The following is a 19,783-nucleotide window of genomic DNA, read 5'->3' as shown; positions in this document are numbered from 1 at the left end:
GGGTGATTCAAAACTTTTTTGATTTGTGTATGTTGAGCATGTTAATACCATATTGCTCCCTTGATAATGCAAGCATAGATTGATGGACGAGCTGGATGTCCTCCTGGTGGATAGTGTGCCATATTCTGCCTAATGACCTGTTTAATGGTCAGAATCACGAAATGATTGGGGAGGGGGAGGGGCTGCTAATAATGCTCCAAATGTTCTCAGTTTGAGAGAGATACGAAGACCGTGCTGGCTGAGGTAGCGTTTGACAAGAATGAAGACAAGCAGTAGAATCTCTCGCCGTGTGCAGGCGGACATTGTTTTGCTGAAATGTGTGCCCAGCATAGCTAGCAATGAAGGGCAACTGAACAGTGCATAGAATATCTTCGACATACTGCTACACTCTACGGGTGCCGCAGATGATAACCGAAGGGGTATTGCTATGGCACTTCGCACTATCACTCCTGGCTGTCGGCCAGTATGGCAGATGACAGTCAGGTTGATATTCCATCATTGTCCAGCACGTTGGGTTGGGTTGATGTGGAGACAGGAGACCAAACTGCGAGGTCACCAGTCTCATCGTAGTAGGGAAGGATGGGGAAGGAAGTCGGCCACGCCCTTTCAAAGGACCCATCCCGGCATTTGCCTGAATCGATTTAGGGAAATCACGGAAAACCTAAATCAGGATGGCCGGACGCAGGATTGGGCTGTCGTACTCCCGAATGCGAGTCCAGTGTGCTAACCACTGCGCCATCTCGCTGGGTCGTCCAGGACGTCTCCAGATCATACGTTCGGCCCGAAATATCATTGACTGGAGTAGAATTGCCTTCAGTGATGAGTCCCGCTCTGAATTAAGTCCCGATGACCAGCTAAGAGATGTCTGGAGACGTCATGGACTGTGGTGGGGTAACTACCCGATTAGTCTGTGATCCCATTTGTTTTCATAACAGGATCCCTTCGGTTGTCATCAACAGCACCATTACAGCACAACGGTATGTCTACGATATTCAACACCACGTTTTGTTGCGCTTCATGGCAAGGCATCCTGGTTCTACATTTCAGCACGGTAATGCCCGCCGGCTCAGGGGGAGACTTTCTACCACTTTTCTTCGTGCTTGTCAAACTCAACTTCGGCTAGCAAGGTCGCCGAATCTCTCCCCAACTGAGAATGTTTAATGTTTGAAGCATTAGAGGCAGCGTCCTCCAACCAGCTTGGTATTTTGTCGATCAAAGGCACCTGTTGTACTGAATTCGGCACGACATCCCGCTGGTGGACAACCAACAGTTCTATCAGTCAATGCCAAGCCGAATATCCGCTTCCTTAGAGGCAAGAGGTGGACCAGTGCGTTGTTGACTCGCTCAGTTTGTGAAGCTCTTCCTCTTAAATTAATAAAACATCCAATTCTTCTGAAATTGTAATCATGTGTATCTTATCTACCGAATCTCGTTCCGTTCGTATAGTTCCTTCGTTATGCGTCGTTTTTTCCTTGTGTAATTAATAGGTTTCTGGAACCATTACCTGGTTACAGCTGGAGCTTTGTAACCTATTTCTCGTCATTGATGATTGAACCAACGCTCTCTATAAAAGAATTCTTAGTTCTCTTGAGTTCGCACCGGTGAGTGGCGTGGTACTGCGCCCGTTGACACCACCGGTCTGGACGCAAGGTTGTCGGCTCTGCAGCGAGTCACCTTGGTCAGTTCGGAGACGTCCTGCGAGGCCTTTGACTCGGCGGCGACACCGGAGCCAGGCGGCAGGCGGCGTGTCTCCTTTCCGCCGCGCGCGCAGATTCCACTTCGCGTCGTCGGCGCGGTTCGCCTGTCGGGCCCGATCAGGCGGCGGCCGACCTGTGGCGACTCGCGACAGACCCGCCGACGTCGGCTGCCGGCCGGACAAACGCCGCGCGACAGCTGACATAATTTGGCGCCCTCCGCCGCGGGTCGCCGCCTTTCTACGTTTTAATTACGCGGCCGCAGCCAGTCGAACAACGTTTCATTAAACGTCCTTACGGTGACCGGCGACACACTTGCTGCCGGCCGACAGTAAATATCAGCCACATCGTGTCAGATGTGTACGCTCTTTATTAATGCGGACCTTTCAAGCAAAGTTGTTTTACGAAGCTGAAACTCATTATACACGTGTTTCTACAAAACGATAGTTTTAATTCACTAATATACCGTGCTTTTGTCACTCCTTATTTAGCGTTGCTTAAAAGATAATGTCGTGCGTAATGGCCTATTTCCACTAGCTTTGGCTCTCCGCTCGATTTAAAAATGAGTGATTCTCTTCAAATCTTTTGTGTACTGGATTTTCTGTAATTCTTTTCACTTAAGAAGCTTGTGGTAAGGAAACGATAAGGAGTTCAGTCGAATAAAAAAAAGTCACCATAGTAAGAAAGTTTAAGAAAAGGGATTCAAATATTGAGCGAAAGGATATTAATGAACATGGAATTTGAAGACCAGAGAACAGATGAAGAGAAAAAAAAATTGCTGTCTAAGAAGCAAAATAACGCATGACTATGAAGTAAAGAGGACTAGAAGCAAACAGGTATAGGTGAAGAGCGTATCCCTCACCAATAAACATAGCCGCCATTATCGAAAAGAAATTTCTGGAAATGTTATTGTGGAGCACAGCATTATATGGATGTGAATCATCGACCATGGGATAAACGGAAAAGAAGAGAATCAAAGTGTTTGTGGAAGAAGCTGATATGACACGTAAAAGCATAAAGTAACACCTCCCATGTTACTGCAGGTTACCGAAATAGACAAAAAGTGTAAAGGAAAACAGATATTAGAATATATATTGTGGTATCACATATCGTTACCAGCCTACAGCCTATGTTACTACAGGTAACCGTCATAGATAAAAAGTGTAAAGGAAAACAGATATTAGAATATATATTGTGGTATCACATATCGGTACCAGCCTGCAGCCATATCACAGTTGGCAACGAGTTGCAAGTTTCCGTCCAACGTCAATAGTGGTCATGTTTGATGTGGCAGGCCCAATGGACCACGCCCGCTGAGCCAGGCCTCCAGTGACTCTGGACTGTAAGGGCCCTCTGCTGCCGTGATATAGGACGTCAATGGCCCACTTGCACCCAGAGCCACGTCGCTACAACACCATAGTTCGTGTTTTGTTCAGAGAGTCTCATCCTAATTGACATTGTGGTAGCTCGACTCTCTTTCTTGCTGCAATGTTTCTAATGTGCCTTCTCTTCAATTGGAGGAAATACAAGTTACGTATATCTTCTGTTTTCTGTGTACTCCTGACGAGCTTACCTATGACTTCAGTTGCCACACCATACTATAGCGAACTTCTCCTTAACATTTTGTACGAAGTTGTACACAGCATATACATCAAAAGCTTGTCATTTTGGGTTTTAATTACTAGTGTGAGATGAAAACATTGGAGCACGAGAGAGAAAGTCTTCATGGGTCGTATCGAACTAGTCAGATGACTGATTATCCAAACGAAAAGTAACTCTCCGCCCTATATTAAAAAAATACAGGTCGAAACGACGGAAAATAGTAGTTACATGTACGATAATATCCTTCTAACACTAACTGGAAGTCTATTAAACTTTTTGTGTATGTAAACAAACAAATTATCAATTCTATTGGAGACACATCACTCCATCTTTGTAGGAGTGTGCAGAATGTAATAAAATCATTTCGTTATGATTATTCGAGGATTGGCTACGACGGGCTGCCATAACTAGTAGTAGGCGTAGAGGAGGTCTGTTCATACATTGCAGTTCAGTACTTACCTACAACTCACTGACCTTTGCAACAACAGATTGCAAGAAACGTGACACACATCGAGAGCATTACATCTCAATTTTGATTACGTGTTTATGTACAGCAGTATGAACACTTATTTCGCTGTCGTGTTCTTCTTTCCACTCAGACATAATTTTGCTGCAGTGAAGTGATTCAGTGCAATGTTCATCACACAGAGGAATACTATCTGGAAAGAAAAGAGTGCATGAGCTTTTAAGTTGATTCGGTTATCATTCTGCTCTAAGAGACAATGGTAAGTATCACAGAAGTACCACCCAAATTTTCACTTTGCTTTTCGACGTGCGTGTTTCGCGCCGTAGCCTCAGACTGGCCAGTCCATTCTCCCTTGTATCTCTGCCTGGCTGACAAGGTGTTTTGAGTAAGATACTATTCGTATTTGAAACAGCAGTTTCCACTTTGCCTTCGTTGTTCGTTATTACCACTCATTCTGCGTCTTTCTTGGCGCATTTTTCGAAGCCTCCTCCTCTGCTGGTGCCATCCCCTGCTTACACAAATATCTCCAGAGTACAATATTGATGCAGACACAAATGTTTCAGAGCATACCACTCACTGCACGTTGTTGAAAGTCGGACACCGCAACAGACTACTACTATGTTTCTCTATGTTGACCCAAAGACATAGACAAATATGACTACAGTGGGCACTTGATCATCTAGCTTGGACCGTGGATAAAATAAACCTGTCACTTGATCATGTTAATAACGTTTCTTGTTACACTACGACGATGTTCATGTCCAGACATGCCGTCGTGCCGGACTATGGCTGCTTGAAACATACAAGACGTAGAGTGGTGGGACCAGCGTTACTCTTTGGGGGACATTGATAGTGTAGCTAAGCTGCATCGGCACAGGGGCAATTAGAAAGGCAACCTGCACAATAGGTTAAAGGCCATTTGTAACGCAGCGGCAACCATATAGTCTTAGATGCTGCAAACATTCATATGTCACAGTAGGTTTATTCACAAATTCATAAGTACAGAATGGTGGGAAATTCAAGAAGTAGCACAGCTAGGAGAGTTCTGTCACAGTCTGTATTGTGGCCAGATTTCCCTCCTTCCCTATGATGTTTTCAATGATGACATTCAACATTGCCAGAGTCTCCAAGTCCCTCTGACTTAGTTCAACTGCCCTGTGTATAAAATGGTGCGAAATTTAAAAAAAGGTGGGATTTAAATCTATTTGGGATTTTCCCCATATCCATGGTGTCACTGAGGAAGTAATCTGTTTGTGTAAAAAGGCTGGAAATTCAAAAACCCAATAATGGCACTTATCCTATCAGTTGAAAATCTAAGATGGTGAACCACAGGATACCAGTGCAGCTCAGTGATGTCAGAATACAAGATGGCAGATCTGGTGATTCTGACGTAATAGGGATGTACCAGTATCCCCTGATCTTGCATCTTAGATTTTCAAGACGTGGGGTATCTGCCAATCTTGGATTTTCGAATTGCCCATCAATTCATTCTTAGGAAAAGCAACTTGAATCCTCACTGACATCATAGGAGTAGCTGGAAAACCCTGATACTTTCGATTTTTTTGTGCTATTTTTTAATTTCTCGCCATTTTATACGTAGGGCAACTAGCATATCACAGAGAGGTGGGACGAATGTGGCAATGTTGCATGGTATCATCATAGACATCATGTGGGGAGGGGGAGGGGTTCGTGAGAGTGTGGAGGGGAGAAATCTCACAGCAACGTAGACTGTCCCGTAACACTGTTAGCTATACTACTCTCTGAATCCCTCACCATTTCATGCTTAAGGCAGTTGGTGATAGGTTTGGAGAGTGGAGGGTAGAGGGTGCTGATCATTAAAACTGCAGCATCTTGAAAGCTGTATGGTTGTTCTTATGCTACAGTTGCCCCTTGGCTTACAATGTGAGCTGTGTATCTGTGTTGCCCCTGCAGTCAAACCCACTTAGCTATAATACTGACTCTCACCTGTACTTCCAAGCAAACTTTGGTGTAATGGAAAGTACCATGACATGTGGGGACTAAATGGACATTATTACAGACCGCCTACAACCCCTCATGTCTGATGGCTTCTCCGACAGCGATGGCAACTTCGATCAGAACAACTGCCCATGTCACTAGCTGTGCAACTATGGTTTGTGTAGTACTAAACTAAACTCTCGCTAATTTCTTGGCCACACAATCTGCCAGATCTGAACTCGATGGCACACATCTTGGACACTATCGGGAGCTATCTACACACAAACCATTGGTACACTATACACCAGAACTGTGTGACCTATGCGTATGCGTTAGGTGCCACATAGCTATGGAAGACATACCGAGGTCATGCAGAATCCGTGTCATATAGAATCGCTGCTGTATTGTGTTTAAAGGTGGACGAATACGAATGAAGCAGGTGGGTATAATGTTTTCATTCATTAGTATATGCAGCAAGTGTCTGGTCCTATCTGTCCTTTCCCATGCTTCCACTTGTCCTGCCTTGTCCTATTCATCGGTAGGACCTTCCACATATCATTTAACTCTGTTTCTGACTAGCAGCTTCTAATCAAATGGCGTGCCAATGGAATATTGCTTCAGCTGTCTTGACTAGAGTCGCGATTTCCTGTCATAAAAATTATACTATTGAGAAACGAGTAAATAGTGTAACACTAGCCGTTTGCATTGTTAAATAACCTATACACTAAATAGTGTTATAAGTTAGTGATAAACCGAAAGAGCATGCACTTTCTAGAGACTGGCCTTCTGCTAGTGGGAATGGAGGCTCCAGTCTTCATCAGTTCATCATGATGTTAACGGTTTCCCTAAATTACTTCAGGCAATTCTTGGCATGGCTATATTATAAGGCCACTGCCGAATACCTGTCTAATGTTTTTCAAACTAGACTTCTAAGTACCTAAATACCTGCAAAAATAAATCATGTTTCTTTCTGTTCTTAAACTGCAATATCATGATACGTACAATATCCGTATAAAAGTGATCCACGGTTTAATAAAACTACTAGCACTACTACAGTTCTTACTGCCTCTACCACTGTTTCTATTGCTACAGTATGTACTCACTGAGAAATCCAAGTTATATCTGGTTTTCCTCAGGGACGCATGATAGGGCCTTTACTCTTTCTGATACACATACACTCCTGGAAATTGAAATAAGAACACCGTGAATTCATTGTCCCAGGAAGGGGAAACTTTATTGACACATTCCTGGGGTCAGATACATCACATGATCACACTGACAGAACCACAGGCACATAGACACAGGCAACAGAGCATGCACAATGTCGGCACTAGTACAGTGTATATCCACCTTTCGCAGCAATTCAGGCTGCTATTCTCTCTTGGAGACGATCGTAGAGATGCTGGATGTAGTCCTGTGGAACGGCTTGCCATGCCATTTCCACCTGGCGCCTCAGTTGGACCAGCGTTCGTGCTGGACGTGCAGACCGCGTGAGACGACGCTTCATCCAGTCCCAAACATGCTCAATGGGGGACAGATCCGGAGATCTTGCTGGCCAGGGTAGTTGACTTACACCATCTAGAGCACGTTGAGTGGCACGGGATACATGCGGACGTGCATTGTCCTGTTGGAACGGCAAGTTCACTTGCCGTTCTAGGAATGGTAGAACGATGGGTTCGATGACGGTTTGGATGTACCGTGCACTATTCAGTGTCCCCTCGACGATCACCAGTGGTGTACGGCCAGTGTAGGAGATCGCTCCCCACACCATGATGCCGGGTGTTGGCCCTGTGTGCCTCGGTCGTATGCAGTCCTGATTGTGGCGCTCACCTGCACGGCGCCAAACACGCATACGACCATCATTGGCACCAAGGCAGAAGCGACTCTCATCGCTGAAGACGACACGTCTCCATTCGTCCCTCCATTCACGCCTGTCGCGACACCACTGGAGGCGGGCTGCACGATGTTGGGGCGTGAGCGGAAGACGGCCTAACGGTGTGCGCGACCGTAGCCCAGCTTCATGGAGACGGTTGCGAATGGTCCTCGCCGATACCCCAGGAGCAACAGTGTCCCTAATTTGCTGGGAAGTGGCGGTGCGGTCCCCTACGGCACTGCGTAGGATCCTACGGTCTTGGCATGCATCCGTGCGTCGCTGCGGTCCGGTCCCAGGTCGACGGGCACGTGCACCTTCCGCCGACCACTGGCGACAACATCGATGTACTGTGGAGACCTCACGCCCCACGTGTTGAGCAATTCGGCGGTACGTCCACCCGGCCTCCCGCATGCCCACTATACGCCCTCGCTCAAAGTCCGTCAACTGCACATACGGTTCACGTCCACGCTGTCGCGGCATGCTACCAGTGTTAAAGACTGCGATGGAGCTCCGTATGCCACGGCAAACTGGCTGACACTGACGGCGGCGGTGCACAAATGCTGCGCAGCTAGCGCCATTCGACGGCCAACACCGCGGTTCCTGGTGTGTCCGCTGTGCCGTGCGTGTGATCATTGCTTGTACAGCCCTCTCGCAGTGTCCGGAGCAAGTATGGTGGGTCTGACACACCGGTGTCAATGTGTTCTTTTTTCCATTTCCAGGAGTGTAGATGATTTAGAAGAAAATCTGTATTTTTTGCCGTTATTTATTTTTTTGCCATTACTCACCACCTAATGAAGTCAACACGTGGTCGAGAAAAATATAAAATCTTACAGGCTAGATATCTGAATGGTACAGAAAGTTGACTTGATCCTAAACAATAAAAGAATTTGAAATCCTCCACAAGGTTAGTAACTGGAACATCCATTACATGATAAACAACAGAAATTAAGATGCTGTTGATTAAATCAAATGTCAAGAAACTACTTTTCGGAAAAAGGGAAATACGAACAATCTTCATAAAATGTTGTAAGGAAGATGGGCAGAGGACTGTGTTTTATTGTTAGAAGACTTAAAAGAAGTGCAACCATTTCCTCAACAGAACGTGCTTCATAACACTTGTCCATTTTGTTGAGTACTGCTAGGACTGGTTGAAGTTATCGAAATATTTTAAAATAGGGCTGCTCTTTTGATGTTATCACGGCATGCTAATTGCAATTGTGCGAATCGTAGTCAATTCTATACTGATCATGAGATATAAAATTGTCTGGAAACCCCTCCCACCTCATTATTTTTTTCAGCCTATGGCAAACCCCTGGACCAATAAGATTTGAACTCCCCTTCTCGCTCTTACCATCCTTTATAACTAGCTCATGAAAGTAAGCAACAAGGGTTGCCTTGCTTTCAGCTACCTACTTTCAGCTCCTTTTCAAGGTTCGAAATACATGCAAGAAGATCATCGTAAAAAGAAAATTCTCGTTTTTTAGCTTAGTAAATATGACAATAAAATGTTCTCGGAGATTTCTTTTCTGCATGTACATTTACATATAGAAATCAGCCCTTTCTTTGTGTTTGTTGGGTGTAGTTTTAATGATATACAGCTTAATTTTTAATTTATGATTCAGATCTACATTGAAATCTTCAAATTATTTCTCCGTCCACTTATTTGAAAGTTACAAAGAAGACACGATCTCGAATTCTAAACCATACTTAATTTCTTTCCTGTAAAATACCTGTTGTACGGCTGAAACAATTAGTTCCAGTCCTTCCTGCAAATCTTCTAGCTGAGAGCATTCAGGAAGTTTAGTTTTACATCTCATTTCTGCATAACAATATTCTTATAACGATCCACATCTTCCTTAGTGTACGCTACTAACTCTCCTGCTGCACATTCTTGTGGAATTTTCATACAGAACATTAAGTTTACAACTTTCGCAGACGAGTGTCCATTATATGCAGTTACTCCATTGGTTTTAAGCGCTGCAAACAGTTACTCTGTTGCTAGATCCACAACGCCAAGTCCATCACATTTAGGTAAAATGTAACGATTCTTTTTAAGCGGATCCAGCTGGGAATGGAGCTTTATGAGCAGATTTTTAGGATGGCATTTAATGTAGTAAACCATTTTGATTCCACTGATTTCGGGGAATACTCCAACACATGACCGACTTCCATTGCTGTCTACTGTAAACGCACTCTTTATGTTCCCTAGTTGTAGCCAGATTTCACCACACACTGAGTTTAAGGCAATATGTGAAGTTAGCTCGCACATTTACAATAGATTCTTCTTTTTCTAATTGCAATTTATATACTTTCCTTCTGGCAGTTCTTTTCATCGAAAACTCCAGTTTTCATTTCTCGACTTCGATGTCGTCCATTTTTTTCTTTTTCGTACGCGTAACACAATAATAGTGCTGAGGGGAGGAATTTCCCTAAAAGAGAATGGTTGTCGTCTGTTCAAAACAGACATTTCTTAAGATTTTCTGAACAGCATTTTTTGTTGACACCAGACCTAGTTCTGCAATATCTATATTGTGGAGAACAATGACTGGATTGTTTTAATATAATATCTCTATGTAATACTTAAAATCAGCTTTGTTGGAATCTGCTTTAAGAATCTGCACTTAGTTTACAGGTAGATTATTAGCACTATATGCAGACAGAACATAGTTTGAGTATCTGGAAGACTTACTTGTAGACCAGTTTCTGATATTCTTATTACAGCATGAGACAAACTGCAAAACAGCAGCTGTTCTTTAAGTTATTCGTTAGCACACAACACATGGACGTGGTTGGCACAGAGTACAGAGGAGCACACTATAAATGCTATTTGTTAGAGTTTAAAACACTTTAACAGCCTTGCACAGGATCAGACATGCGATCCATTTTGTATTTGTAAATTGTAATGTTATTTACCATACGAGGATGTACAAGTTTCTTATAGTCGCATAGCTGAACACAGTAAAATCAATAAAGAGGTTACCGGTAATTCTGCTAGCTCCTGAATTTGTGACCTGACATTTAAATTTATTATATATCTTCAGAGTTTGAGGTCATTCACATTAAGCAGCCCAATGGAAACTGTCTTATCTTGTACACAGACATTGCTGGTTCCCTGCAGTCTCCTTCCATGCAGAAGTGGTGGTTTGATTTTAGGCAGTCGCACATCTCCAGTTTATTACTTGCATTGTGTCCAAATGCAAAAGGAAATACTCACCTACACGTCCTGCTGCAATATTTCAAGCAGCTCTTTTTTAACGTTGGTTAATTCCACTTTACATGGTATAGCCATAGAATTTTTGTAATGTGCTTCTTTGCCGAATTTTCCAGTATTCTTCTAGCTATCACACTGCCATTGACACTATGTCTTGCAGTGACGTACTTTGAGAATTAACAACCTTGATAATAGTTCAGTGACCCACACATCTTCTTTAACATTGCAGACAGTCCCATGTCTAATTGCTCTTGACAGCCACTTGATCACAGATCAAGTGTTCCTCTGAATATTTCTCGTCAGTCTGGTATCCGTAACAGATAGGATCGATAGAGTAAAGACAGTCCAAAGATCAGCAGTGCATCTCTCCACTGAGTCATTTAGTAAGCGTGAAACCGCCACGGAAACGGTCTCCAAATGCAGAGGCAAAGATCTATTGTACGTCACGATTCACTTACTGTTGACATTAGAGCGTGTACATTCCTGGATGAGTTAATCCATACATTGCTTCCTCCTGTGTATATCTGACGAGAAGAGAATGAAGGTAAAATTACAGAGATTCGAGCTGAGATAGAGGCTTAGGAATAATTGTTCTCCCTGTAGATCATTCGCGACTAGAACAAGACAGGAGGAAAGTGAGAACGGTATACAAGAAGCCTCTGCAACACACCATAAGGTAGCTTGCAAAGTGCAGATGTAGATGTGTGAATGAGAACAGCGAAGAGAGACGAAGATTTCACTGTGGTAATTATGTTCAGGTCGATGTAGGTCGCAGAACGTACTAGAGGCGTAGCACGTGCGAAGAATGTGCTAATGCGGAGCGCTACATAAGACCTGTTTTCGGGCTGAAGACCGAAACATCAGCAACAAAATCAACAAACAAAACAACGTTTGCTATGTTATGTCACCAAGTTTCAGCGTAGCCATGTAACTAATAATAAGGTTTGAGCAATTCGGAAGAAAGCCGTATCGATACTTGCTAGCAGGGACAACGCATCGTTGATGTAAAGATTTTAGCCTCTTGCCGCTTGGCATGAGCGGGCTGCGGTGCGGCAAGTTCTGAAGCCGTCGTCAATCGAACGAGCGAGGTCGCCGGTAGCCGGTCGCAGCACACAGGGAACGTTCATACACAGATCTGCAGCAAGCATTTTGGTGTCGCCGAGAGAGCGAGGTGGATCGCTGGGTCAGTTTCGTCAAGCAGGCAGCAGTTCTGGAGTGGGCCCGAAGTGTTTCGAGTTGCTTGTGGATGCGCAGGTCGCTGCAGTGTGCCTGCTCGAGAGTAAAGTGACAACCTGCTACCAGGGCATGGACACTGGCCATCTGTCCGATGTCGGTGAGCCCATTCGTTCCGACTGTCTGGGCCGAGTCTTCTTGGGTTACACACTATATCAATTTTTTTTAAACGAACACACCGCCATTTGACTGTATTGTTGTTTATTTAATTACGACCCACGTTTCGGGCTTTTATGCCATTTTCAAGTGATTAAGTTTATGTCATTAACATACATTGCAGGACATCCAAGCTCAAAATTGACCATAAATTAAGAAAAATATTCGCTCCCCCGAATTATGGTCAATTTTGGGCGTGATGTCCTGCAATGTATGTTAATGACATAAACTCAATCAGAATGAGATTTTCACTCTGCAGCGGAGTGTACGCTGATATGAAACTTCCAAGCAGACCAAAACTGTATGCCGGACCTAGACTCGAACTCGGGACCTTTGCCTTTTGCGGGCAAGTGCTCTACTAACTGAGCTACCCAAGCACGACTCACTTCCCGTCCTCACAGCTTTACTTCTGTCGTCGTGCTTGGGTGGCTCAATTGGTAGAGCACTTGCCTGCGAAAGGCAAAGGTCGCGAGTTCGAGTCTCGGTCCGGCACACAGTTTTGATCTGCCTGGAAGTTTCATTAACTCAGTCACTTGAAAATGGCATAAAATACCGAAATCTGGGTCGTAAATAAATAAACAACAATATAGTCAAATGGCAGTGTGTGCATTTAAAAATTATTGTACGACTGTTGCTCAGAAACATAAAAAAATGTTTAGACTATATCACTTGGGGAAGTCGTGATTCAACAAGATTGCCTGCGTTCGCTTGTGTGGTTTTTAAAAGGGGCGCGAGTGCTGTGTGCGCATGGTGAAATTATTAGCGGCAGTTATTTGCACGCCTAAGGTAGCCGTGTTGAATTGCGCCCAGGGAACATCAAGGTTGCGCAGTTTTTCAATGTGTCTTTCATCTGTTGTACCTGTAGAAGACAGCAAATTTGGTTGGTGTGAGAGAATGGGCAGGTTTCAAGTCCTGCGGCCTTACGTACCGGAGAGGGGGGGCTTTTAATCCGGTGGTGCAACGGAAATTTACATTAAGCATGCTTCAGGTCCTCTCCTAGCTCCAGAACAGCTCCAATCAATTAATGTATGTATGTTCTCAGTGACGGGTTGGTGAAATGCATTCTGTAACACGTACTGATACGCCTGTATTACTTAGCATAGAGCTTAATGTATTGTTTGTTAGATTTGCTTGGAAGCTGGCGAGTTTCCAGTGGGCGACCCTCGTTGAAATTCATCGCTTACTTGACTATGAATTTCTTATTTAGCCTAACCAATAGCACCTTAACCTATTTGCTACTTTCTGCCTGCTGTGTTTATAGGTCAGCGCTCGATGTCTAGCTTGATATGAACCGTGTGTTTTCAAGAAAGGTCCACGCCCCCTTAATTGTTTATTATATTTCAGATTAAGACATTTTAATGGTTAGATGTTTGTATGATTTAAAGGCCAAGGTTGGTTAGTTCTATGTCTCTGTGTTTTGTATGTCTACTGTCTACTGTATAAACAGTTTCTCAAAAGGGGCAGTGCCCGAGGGGTGGGTTGGTTGAACAGGGAGCTACACCCCCCCCCCCCCGATGACCATTTTCAAGGTTAATGCTATTTTGCTAATAGGAATTCTGCCCAAATATTAATCCTATCTGTGTCCATCTATGAATTTAACTGTGTCAATAATTTCACAAGAAGGGGCAGTGCCAGAGGTCGTTCTGTGGACCAATTGAAAAATTTAATAACGGTTTTTTAAAGTTATAATGATATTGTCAAATGTTTATAAAGCTTTTGATTAATCCAAGTTTCATCAGGGTTTTCCGTTTAAATATTCGATTATTAGTGTTTGTTAAGGACTGTGTTAATACAGTAACCCAGACGGCCGTTGTGGCCGAGCGGTTCTAGGCGCTTCAGTCTGGAACCGCGCGACCGCTACGGTCGCAGGTTCGAATCCTGCCTCTGGCAGGGATGTGTGTGATGTCCTTAGGTTAGTTAGGTTTAAGTAGTTCTAAGTTGTAGGGGACTGATGACCATAGATGTTAAGTCCCGTAGTACTCAGAGCCATTTGAACCAGCCAATACAGTAAGCCCACATTTTTCTGATTGTTTTGCTGCATATTTGTGAGATTCCACTGGGGTTTAAGACCGGTGTTCGACAGCATCTCATTTAACTGTGTTGGATTCATATAAGATAAATAGGGTTGTTAAATAAACATTGTATGAAGGTGCTGAGAAGCTGTCCAGTTCCGAACCATTGTGTTCAAGACTGACCTGCTCGGGAGGTTGCCTTCAGTTCGCAATCTCTCTCCTGAAGGGATCAGAACGTCTCATGAAACGACCGTTACAGTGCCATTGCATATGGATTATAAAATGATTGAAGTCGATAGCGAACAGCCATAAAACGCTACCGGGCCGAAAAATTTGGATTCGGCCTATTTAAAGCAAGGGAATGCAGACTCTCAACCATAGGTGGAAGCACAAGCGGCCAAAGACACTACTAGCTAGGGCATAGTCACCCATGGTAAACTAACATACACAAACAAGCGACTAACTTCGGCAAGCCCCTGCATGTCAGCAACACTGACTGTTAATTACCAGCTGCTATTAGAGCCGACCAACCGGCCACAGCAGGGACACCGACGAGCTCGCCCACTGACGCACAAATAATTCGCCAACATCACCCTACACTGTGCATCCGATATATGAACTATCGGACATAAAAACGATAGTAAACCCAACTGTTGCAGGTTGCTGACGCTGAACGAGGGCTCTACACCGGCACCCAGCGCCAGCCTCCGAGCAACACAACCGCACAACATGCATGATATCCACTACTAACACAGCCTGCCCTTGCACGACCTGTCGCAGGCAGCAAGACATCCGCTACTACTCTTACCACCCGACCTAACTATCGCAGATGTTTTTTTCCCTTGGCTCTTGCCTTGGCACTTTTTTTCCTCTGCCCTTCAAACCGCTACCCTTCGTTCGACTTCGACCCAATCTATCTCCTAATGAGCGCGTATTAATGGTTAACCTTGATCAGACGTACGCAAACATCGCAGTACCCACATCCTGCGACACCTCACTATAGTGAATACTACCCCTTATGCAGAGATGGCAGTAGACCTATTGAGTTGGCCATCATGCCGGCGTGGGCGTGGAGGGGCTCCACCTCTTATATATATAAAAAAAAGACTCTTGACAAGTGCGGGCGTACAGGTTGAGCGTGACCTGTGTTCCTTAAACCCCACGCACCCGGCGCGTGAGACAAGCGGCCACTAGAATTAGACTGAGACCTGAGGCTGGAAGGACTCGGCCAGCTGCCGCGGCAGCCACAGGTGCCGGCGCGGCGCCGGGGTCCGTCCCCCACAACAGGTGCCGCGACGGGCCGCCATGTGGCACGCGGCGCTTCGTTTACAGTTAGGCCGGCAAAAAAATCTCCGTCCAGTCGCCCCACGAATCGCGAGCCTCCCATCTCGCTTGCGGTTCACCTATGATCTGACTCCAGACACCCTGTAATTACCCTCTGCTACCTGTTGCGGCTCTTCCCGGAAAATTGATTTAATTTATGATTTTAATTTTGCCGCTTCTGAAACAAGGGATGCCTGAGGTGCCAAGGGATACAACAAGAAAAAAAAAAAAAAAAGATGCTGCTCCTCTCAGGAGAAATGAAATAATGATGCTGATATGAATTCACGTACAGAAAATTACAATGGTTCAGTGACAATGGATCCATCCAAGGACTTGAGAATATCCTAGCATATACGGTACCGATCAAAAATTTTCGTTGTCCTCTGATAAAAACTATACATTTCATTTTAATTTAAAAAATCTGTACAAACTAAATAAATCAACGAAATAGGTATTTTCTCTCTGTATCATTGAGTACAGTACAATATGGTTAAAGGCTTTAGCCACTTCAAAGTACAGCAAAGTTTCGATATTTCGAGTATCGGAATTACAAGTTTCCCATAAATTCGAGCCTTGAAAAAAAAAAGAAAACCTTCCACTATCCGTTTCTCTCACTTGCTGTCTGCCCAGATAGCTGAATGGTCGCCAGCACGTTAACTCAGCGTGTTCGGTCAGAGGGTTAGCTGCCCTCTGTAATAAAGAAAACTGAATTAATGGATCAACGCCGAACTGGAACGGGTGTCTTGCGACATCCTCCCCGAGCAGATACAACGATCGAAAACGACCAAAACGAAAAAGAAAAAAAAATGGTTAGCGTGACGGACTTCCGTTCTAAGCAGTCCGGGTTCGGTTCCCAGCTGGGTCGGGGATTTTCTCCTCTAAGGGATTGGACGTTGAGTTGTCTTCATCATCATTTCATCCCCATCCGGCTCGCAGGTCGCCCAATGTGGCGTCGAATGTGATACGACCTGCACCAAGGCGGTCGGAACTGCCCCGTAAGGGCCCTCCCGGCCAGTGACACCAAACGCCCATTTCCATTTTTTCTCACCTGCTCAGCACAAAGCCTGTTGAACCACTCGCTCCCTTTAGCTGCGTCAACCTTTTGTTTAAAGTGTCATTCTCAGTACAGTACAGTACAGTGTTGTGTTTCGTTTTCTTTGTTGACTGTTTTTGTTTGGCCCGCATCTCGTGGTCGTGCGGTAGCGTTCTCGCTTCCCACGCCCGGGTTCCCGGGTTCGATTCCCGGCGGGGTCAGGGATTTTCTCTGCCTCGTGATGGCTGGGTGTTGTGTGCTGTCCTTAGGGTAGTTAGGTTTAAGTAGTTCTAAGTTCTAGGGGACTTATGACCTCAGCAGTTGAGTCCCATAGTGCTCAGAGCCATTTGAATTTTTTTTGTTTTTGTTTGTACATCCAAAAATGAGAGCTATAACAAACTAAAGGAAATTTGTAATTTTGAATCTTAAGCTAGAAGCACTGAAACGGTTTGAGAAAGGAGAAACAACAACAACAAAATTGCTCTCCAATACGATGTCGGCTATGTAATTGTTGCTGACTGACGAAGAAAGAGATTCAAAATGGAAAAATTTTCTTGAAGCAAATGCTATGCAGAATCTCTTAAACGGCAAACAAGTTAGAGTTTGAAAAAACAAGTGAGGCGTTGTTCGTATGGTTTATTCTTTTTCCATAGTTAGAGTTTTCATAGTTTGAAATAGTCCCAGTTCTGATGACCTCGAACTGCCGTCTACTGTATCCAAGCTTTGCCCTCAGAAGAGCTGAACAAACTCTTGGCATTCTGGACGTGAGATTTTCTAGTATTTTTTTTTTTTTTGTAGATTTTACAGTCCAACACGTCTGTAAATTTTCCATTGATCTTCAGCAGCCGGCCGGGGTGGCCGAGTGGTTCTAGGCGCTACAGTCTGGAACCGCGCGGCCGCTACGGTCGCGGGTTCCAATTCTGCCTCGGGCATGGATGTGTGTAATGTTCTTAGGTTAGTTAGGTTTAAGTAGTTCCAAGTTCTAGGGGACTGATGACCTCAGAAGTTAAGTCCCATAGTGCTCAGAGCCATTTGAATCATTTTGTTCAGCATTAGATAGCCTCCCTTTTCTGACCTGCCTGTCAAGTTCATCCAGTAAGTTTAATTCTATTGAAGTTATGTAACTGACTTGGCCAAATCACATTCTTCAGTATCCTACATTTCTCTTTTCTATTGGCATACCCTCTGCACAGTTTAGAAGCATGTTTGGGATCAGTGTCCTCCTGCAAAAAAAACCCACGCCCAATAGGTCTCTTGCCATATGGAGCTGTGTTATCCTTCTTCTTTAACCTTCTGTTAATTGTCACTCAGTCACACACTTTACCACCGGTAAAACAACGTCGCAACACCATCACCAACCCTGTGCCATGCTTCAGCTTTGGCGTCACACACTGACTCTTCGAACGTTCTCTAGGAAGTCGACGAAAAATTTCGACGATAGGTTCCAAATACTTTACACTTAAATTCGTCCGTGAATAATACATTGGGCCATTGCTGCAGTTCCCAGATTTTATGATATTCTACCCACTGCATTCTTTTCACCCTCATTGGTTCGCGAAATAAATACTTTGGGCCGTTATGCAACCTCGTTCACGAAGATGGAACTGCACTTTTGAGACAGAGATTGGAGCTGCTCGCATACGATTTAGACCTACTTCTTCTCGAAATTCAGGTGCATTACGAATCGTTTGATGTTTACTCTGTACACATATGAACCGATATTCCTGTATTATTGTCCTCGGGGTCATCATGGTATCGAAACACTTGCATGGGCACCAATTTCTTGATCCGCTGCAATGTATTTACCAATGGAAATTGGGTTACGCCACCTTTTGTTGCTGTTGTTCTACTACATAGCATTCCTGTAGCAGAACCACAATTGTAGCACCTTTTTCAGTTCGAATCCCCTACTTCCGTCCCAGTAAGTGGTAATATGGTATGAACCTCATCAGGTACACAAACACACTGCTAGACACGCGCATTCTACTGGAAACCAATGCGAACTAATTAATACACAGACGGTTGAAGGGATGAGGCCTAGTTGAACGGAAGCGTGATGGGTAAAACGATAGAAATACAGCAATCGGTCGCAATCCCACTGGCATATGCTATGCTTGCATATCCAGGTTTCAGCTATAAATAGCCATTTCTGCACATTTAAGTGAGTTATAACGCCTCTTTATAGATGAAATTTGGATGTGCACAAATAATGAAAAACAAATGGGATTGTGACTGATTGTCATATTTATATCATTCCTCATAATAATTTACAGTCGCTGTGGTCAGCGGTTCCGCATCGACTCAAAGCTGATCATAGGTAAAGTCACGTCAGTGAAGTTGAGGATACTCATCAACACACCTCCACGTGAACAGTCGGTCAAATACACAAACAGAGCCGCTTAGTCTTTACACGGTCATACTTGTTTTATTATCAGAACGGGTCAATGGTACAATATTCTAAATGAAATCCCTGTTTTAACCACAAATCCATTGATGTGATAAGTGATCGTAGTGTAAAATATACCGAAACTTACCACAGAATATTCTGTTGAATGATATAGTCCGATTTATCGACACAGTCGCCAGATAAATATACGTTTCCACAACCAAGTCCTGTGTAAGCACTACCACCATAATTTTTATAGATACGAACGTGTTCCTACAGGTCGCCAATCGAACTGTGGGGTAAGAGACATGCTTCAGCATCGATCTCATAAAAACTAAACTATAGCCTAACTGTACTCGGCATAGCTGTGGTTATTTACCACAAAATTATTCGCAAAGCAGGGGTGACGTTCCTCTGAAATAAAAGATAACGTTCCTTAATTTATTCGTCTTCAAAGAATAGAAAACACACCTAACTATGTCACATTGCCGGCCGGGGTGGCCGAGCGGTTCTAGGCGCTATAGTCTGGAACCGCGCGACCACTACGGTCGCGGGTTGGAATCCTGCCTCGGGCATGGATGTGTGTGATGTCATTTCCTCGGGCACGGATGTGTGTGATGTCCTTAGGTTAGTTAGGTTTAAGTCGTTCTAATTTCTAGGGGACTGATGACCTCAGAAGTTAAGTCCCATAGTGCTCAGAGCCATTTTGAACCATTTTGTGTCACATTCATTGCTTTGATGATAGTGACAAATTTTAAAGTTAATCCACTCCAGAAAAGTTACGGACGATGCCACATTCCTATTCCAACGAAATATTTCTCTCGGTGTGCTGTTAAAC

This window comes from Schistocerca cancellata, chromosome 6 (genome assembly GCF_023864275.1).
Source record: "Schistocerca cancellata isolate TAMUIC-IGC-003103 chromosome 6, iqSchCanc2.1, whole genome shotgun sequence".
NCBI classification, from domain to species: Eukaryota; Metazoa; Arthropoda; class Insecta; order Orthoptera; family Acrididae; genus Schistocerca; species Schistocerca cancellata.
This window is presented reverse-complemented; position numbering follows the sequence as displayed.